Source organism: Hyposmocoma kahamanoa, unplaced genomic scaffold (assembly GCF_003589595.1).
Source record: "Hyposmocoma kahamanoa isolate Upper Pololo Valley unplaced genomic scaffold, ASM358959v1 63, whole genome shotgun sequence".
NCBI lineage: Eukaryota > Metazoa > Arthropoda > Insecta > Lepidoptera > Cosmopterigidae > Hyposmocoma > Hyposmocoma kahamanoa.
The window spans coordinates 17,167,598-17,174,586 of record NW_020653851.1 but is presented as its reverse complement, the minus strand read 5'-3'; the positions used below and the strand labels follow the sequence as shown (position 1 = coordinate 17,174,586).

Here is a 6,989-nt window from a genome sequence, read left to right as displayed (position 1 = left end):
ACGTCCTGTTGGATAAGCAAAACAGTGATATGGAAATATCTTATTATTTAAAATAAACATTTCTACTTTTATTATATTTTAATGCAAGACTAATGAGTTCCTATATTTTAGGACTTTGAAGTCTTAAAAATGTATGTAAAAGGATTTTCATTTTTCTTATAATCTATTTCACCGACTAACTCCGTAAACGCTGTTGGATAACGACACAGACCATATAAATAGATAATGATATCGTATATGAATCCGAATCGAACGTTTAACTCGAATGTTCTGAATAGCTCGGAAAGCTTTCGATTCGAGAACGATATCCCATCGAACGATTCGGTTAAAATATCGAAGAGTTCTGAATCGGGCTGCAGCCTTTACTATCGGCTAGCCATATACTGCTCGGTAGCTGTTACACTACTAAAGACCAAACTACCAAGGAGGCTATGACTTTAATCTGCCAAAAACCTATCAAAAAGGTCAGACTATAATCACGCCCTAAGCAAACAATTTATATAATCGAACTAAGAAATCGAACAAGTGAGAACAAATACTCTCACTAGTTCGACGGTCGAACTAGTGAGAAAAAAAATTCTCACTAGTTCGACGATCGAACTAATGAATCGAACTAGTGAGAATAAATGTATTTTCTTATTAACCATCCTAGTTATTTATTTAAACTACATCCCTAGTTATTTATTTAAGCTATAACCCTACCTAACCTACATATAGACAAACAAAGTATTTATTTAATAAACGTTGTATATATCTCATTATAAACATCAAGATTAACAACATTTCCAAATAACAATCTCCATCGTGTATGCTGCTAAGACGTCACTTCGGGCTTGAACATCTATCGGAATATAATTATAATTAAAGATTTACTGTGTGCGTTCAGCTAGAAGATTCGTCCAGAACTTCCCGATGTTCCTTTGACAACAATCCTCTTTTTTACACAGTTCTAAATACAAAATAATAATATTATAATCTATCCAGCCTGCGCTACAGCTAACAAAAATTCCTATTGTTAATGGTTATTTCTTTGGCCTGCTCTGTACATGTACGTCAATCATGTACATAAGTACATGATTGACGCCCTCGGATCGTCATCCAGTAGATACGTTTTCTGTGTTTAACTATTATGGGACTTGTAGTGAACTACTCAATTAGATAGGTCTAACAAAGAAAGTTTTACCGTCATATTTTATTTTTAATTGCATGACAAAATACTGTATCAAAATAATCTATTTCTCTATCAATAAAAAACAACGAGGATAAAATGGAAGAATTTTAATTTTAAAATGAAATGGTTGAACACTGAACACAATATTACTTTATCCCCAATATTTTCCTTAGAAACATTCAATAGACCAACCAGATCATGTTAATATGATTTTATGACAGCTGGTATTTAAAAAGGAAAACCTGTGCTATGCCTATGTCCCAGCAAACCTTCCAATGGCATAGTAAAATATATATAATTGTCGTTATTTTATCATACATTATGTAAAAATTATTTGTGCGATTGATAGAGACAGCAAAATATATTCTATAAAAATAGAAAATAGATTATATCAACGGTGCTTATTAGTGAGAACAGTAGGTAACTCTGCGATGAGTTTTAACAAGGTGTGCCCACACTTTTGATAACAATAACAAAAATTAAATTTAAATTCGCTTAATGCTTGTTCGTTTGTTTCATACACATAAAAATTCACGAGTATGACCACCAGCAAACACAAATTTGCGTTTAAATTAGTTTTAAATTAGCTCAGTAGAGAATGTAGTTCATAATAATTTGGTAATCAGTCACTGGAATATTGACTGCCACGGTCGCCTCTGCAATATAAAATCTGCAATATAAAAACAAAAAAAAAGAACAAAAATAAACTTTACATACGGATAAAAAACAAACAACACACTTTGAAGGCCCCGGCGAGATTCGAACTCGCGATCTCCTGTTTACTAGACAGGCGCTTTAACCAACTAAGCCACGGCGCCGCTGCGAGGAGTGACGAAATAGTGGGTTAAAACATACGTAAGCGCTCACATAGATTGTACAGTTGACGTCAGAACTAGGGATAACTTTTATTTAAAAGAAAAACTTTAAGTGCAATGATTTTATTTCAGTGATTTTACTAGGTGTTTGTAATTAGTGTGGTTACTATAAAAATACTATTTTACATGATTTACTCATTATGTTTTTATCAACGGATAAACAAAAACATCCTTACTTATCTACTTCTTACAGCAAAGGAGAAATTCTAATTATTTTTAATAAGTTTCGTCTATTAATCATGAAATTAATACACCGAATTGTTTTTGCTTTTCTAAATTAGGTGCCGTAATATGTGTGTGTGTAAATCAAAGATAACTTTGAAATACGTAATGTAAACATAAGAACTTATTTATTTAGGCATTTACTTATTTATTTATTTGAGTTTAATTAGTGCTGAAAAACGAGGACATGTTATCCGATCGCGTGGGAGGAATGGGCGGTAGCTAAAACAAGTTCCGTGACCAATGACGGTTATCGATTCACATACAACTTAAAAGTGGGCATGGCGGTCAACTTACTAATAAATGTAAAAGAAATATGAAAGCAATAATTTACTACGTATATATGAAATAAACGAAGTACACAGTCACGCTAAGCTTTACATTTAAGATTTAAATTTAACTAAGATAACATGAGTCCACATTGTGTGTTTTAACATAGCGTGTTGTTGACTGTACAAATTTAATCAGCTCGAAGTATTCAATTTCGTCGAGTTTCTCATCGCAGTCGTGGCCGAGCGGTTAAGGCGTCTGACTAGAAATCAGATTCCCTCTGGGAGCGTAGGTTCGAATCCTACCGACTGCGAGATTTTTTGAATTTTTTTAAATGACGTTAATTGCCGAGTAAATCATGATTATTGCGTCATTTATTTTTATCAAACACTCGTTATTGCGATCGTAACCCATCATTGATAAATTGGGGAGTTTTTATTGCTTTGTACGGCATATTTCAATGTTTAACGTTTTGTCTGATGCTGACCCATAAAAAAACGGATGTCTCTGGGACATGCATGGGTCTGCCGGCAATTTTATTTCCATGGCAAAAACGGGGTGCTCTAATGGCGTAGAAAAAGCAGGGTTGCTTTGTTGTTTACTTACGATTAATTAAGCCCAGTGAATTTAGCGGTCGGAAGCCATTAACGTTTTATTAGTGCTACAGATTATTCGGTAACAGGATGTTTCGAAAGGTGGTGGGTGAAAATAAAAAGCTGAAAAACAAAGATAAGTTCTGAGCGCTACGTAATTAAATGTAACTTGCGAAGGTTGAATTAGTTGCCTAACAAGTTTTGGCCGCACATCGACGACGTCTCTGGCACATCGATTTGCACTGTAGGCGTTGGATGAGAAAAACTCTGGTTCGTTTCCCGATAGGACCAATTTTGGAAATGAGCTTTTCTAAGATGGTTCTTGCCTGGGTGTTCTGGGTAGTGCCCCGGAATTAATTCCCTTGCTCTGGTAATCATAGTACAGAGAATTCTCTAATTTGAGACCGGTAATTGCACATTGTTATTATTATTATGACGATTTTCTTTTCTCAGCTTTTTGGCTGGTTTGAAGTACACAAGGGATTAGTTGACATAGGACCTATTCACAAAACGGCATACTCTTAAAAAATGTCCTGTTCGCCAAATGACTTATTCTAACTCTCCGAACCAACGGCCTATTCGTAAATGACCTATTCTTATAATGGCCTGTTAGTAGAATGATTTATTCCCAAAACGTCCTGTTCGTAGAAAGACTTATTCTTAAAAAGACCTGTTCGCCAAATGCCTTCTTTTAGTAGCGTAATTAGTACACCATAACATTATTTAAAATTTTAATATAAATTTGCAATGAGTATAAAATTTCTAAAGCCTGTTTTAATTTTAACAGTACTTCATTGTCAATGTATAATGTGACAAGCAATGGTCGAAAAAAGAGGTTCCACGTATGGACCGAAAAAACGTACCTAAATGCACTATGGTGTCCAGATAGATAACATAATGCGTTTAGGTACACATAGATATGTTGAGGAGATATGACAGTCTTTTTCGCCTTCTTCTATCTGTATGAACTTTCTGACAATTGGGCTAAATGTTGTTAATATTTAGTAGTATGTATTGTAGTTAATTTTAAATATTAAATTATAAATATATGTTACACATCATCACATATCCCAAAGTAAGTAGTAACTAAAGCACTTACGTTATGTAAATCGGAAACAACGACGACGGTACTACAAACACCCAGACTGCGGATAACATAGAAAAGTTAGCTCTATATTGTTATTTACGTATTAGGTTTGTAAATTTCTCTTTTAGATTATTAAGAAATTGCTGAAGCGTACTTCGTCTTGTGACAAGAAGAACAAGTTTAGGTAGGGCGGCGCGGCGGTTCTTATCCTCACACCAGTAAACTGTATATTCCTGCACCAAGCAACAAAAGAACGCAGGAATTTATTTCTTTCAAAAAGTCATTTAAACATTTATTGTTGAAAAAAATCACTTTACTTTGGTTATGAATTTGTTGATGACGGTACTTGACATTGAACTCGTTTTTAAGCATATTATTATTATTAGTATTTATTCATTTGTATTATAATTGTTTTTGTTTTCATTGATGACGTTCACACAGTTTGTGCAGTCTAGATCGTCGGAGTTCTATCGCAAAGGCATTAATAACCTTCCCATTAGATGGCAGCAATGTATAGATAATAATGGCAACTATTTTGATTAAATAAATTTGTTAAAAATTTAAAAAATAAACAATTTAGATTTTCAGTACAAATCGGCAATTTCATACTTTAACCCCTATTAAATACCACCTTAAGGCTTAATTTAGATTGCACCGAAATGGAATAGAAGCAAATTGTAACTGCAGCATAATGAACTTTATAAGAATTGTGTAACGTACAAACTAGATATCATAGGAGCCAAAAAACAGTACGCGCGTCTTCAGAATTTTCGCGCTGCTAGCGCCATCTCTGGAATTTACGCAGCTACCGTATCGTATTTAGTTTGTACGTTAACGTTACACAAATGACATGAAATGCTATGTTTAATTTCGCTACAAAAAATTCGCTATCATTTCGTTCTGCGGCAATATAAATTGAGCCATGGTTCAAAGGCGTTTAAAGGCTAGATCACGTTTTTATAATAAACGAACAATTTTCACGCAAAAAAAAACAAAATGAGGACAAGCTACAATCTCCGCTTGCAAACAAAACATTATTTGGAAACAAAACGGTTTTAAGACTGAAGTACCATTTAACTACTCTAATACAAATATCGGTAATAAGGAATTATCTAAAATAATCACATCAGTGCTGTTTGAGGATAATATAGATAGGAGGCATAGCACGTGTTATCTCGGGTACGCGTGAAAATGAACGAGAACATTGGGTCATTGATTTTCCGCCAGCCCATCCATCTAACCGTCGATGTGTTTTGATCCGAGTCTAATATCGAAAGCCGCCATGGGCGTCTTAGTTATTTCGCCGCGAGTCAAAATTAGAACTTGTAAAATTAAAATCTAATGTATCTAATGAAAAAATTATAAAATTTTGTTGGAAAATCTCATTAAATATTGGTACAACGTGTAGATTTTTTTTCATATATTTTCCAAAACAAAATTATTGACCTACCTACTGCAATCCCTTTAACGGGTTTATACGTAGGTGTAGGTATTCATAGCACAGCATAATGCGCTTTCTTTTTTAAAATACAATGTTCTTTAGCAACGTGAATGAATTATTATTTTTCTTTCTTTGTTCGTAGATAATGTAGATTGTTTACGAAATTGAAAACGAATTCCATTCATTTACTATGTATTCATTCAAATGTTTAGGTACGTAATTTTTTTCTGAAAATTTACCTTTACATAACCAATTTATTAAGTCATGTACAGTCTACAGCACATCAAGCTTGCCTCTTTATACTTTGGACCGTTTCTATCGTAAACGGCATGGAGTTTATTTTGTGTTAAGCGTCAAGCTTCACGTGCTCTTAACCCTGTACTTAGACCTCAAATACGCAAGTTATCACTATACATAATATATAGCTAACTCTCTAACAACGAACCGTTTATTTGAAAGACAAGTAAAGCACTTAGGTTTGGTACGTATTTTTTCCAGCAAATCACAATAAAGCCCCTAATCTGACATTACACGTCCCAGGATCTTGATAACAAGTCTTCAAGTCGTTTATTGTTCGGAAAATGGGGAACTAAGATCGTGTGGTAATTAAGTTTTAGTATGACGCGATGGGGGAGTAATTACTGATCCACTCTTTGTACCGTGATACGGCATGCGTTGATCATGATTTAGCATATGCATCCTTAATGTAAATGGAATAAGGGTTACTTGTTTATGTGTGGTATCAAAGAAATTAGAGATGGTGGCTTTTATAATCTCCGCATGGAAGATTTGGATTTTTTGGTTGTTCATTGAAGTCTTGTTTCCTTGTATCTAACAATTAGGTAATCCTATATAAATATATTTTGGTACTTGGTACTTATAGTAAGTCCACTTATTTAAAAAAAATAATTAATATGTGTATTTGCTTTTTCTACTGTATTGTGCAATATACATACCGTCGCACCTGTCTCTTGCTGGGGTAGAAAAAGACCATGAACTCCACTTGCCACGTCTCTGACAAACATCTGATGCCTCCTCCTCTTGCATCAGTCTCTTCGTATATGATCGTTTATTGTTGATACTTTTGATCTAGCGTTGTTTAAGGACACCCATAATCTGATCGAGATATATATGTCGAAGTTTACCTCTCCTCACGTTTTTATCCACATTAGCTCTGCATACTCTCAATCAAATGACAGGACCTGATGGTAAGCGACACGCTTAAGAGTTCTGTACAACCTCAATGGCTTTGGTTGATTAAGCATAACAGTAAAAGTTTGAGTCAATCGCTTTAGAAAAATCATATAGTAAAATCGAGGATATACACTGA

At 34.1% G+C, this 6,989-nt stretch overlaps 2 non-coding genes across 2 annotated transcripts; one reads left to right on the top strand and one right to left on the bottom strand.

Moving 5' to 3' along the window:
* Positions 1–1,915: 1,915 nt before the first annotated feature.
* On the bottom strand, positions 1,916–1,989 carry Trnat-agu. The gene has a single exon. It is a non-coding gene; the product is annotated as a tRNA-Thr (tRNA).
* A 780-nt stretch (positions 1,990–2,769) lies between these two features.
* Positions 2,770–2,851, top strand: Trnas-aga. The gene has a single exon. It is a non-coding gene; the product is annotated as a tRNA-Ser (tRNA).
* The last annotated feature ends 4,138 nt before the right edge of the window (positions 2,852–6,989 follow it).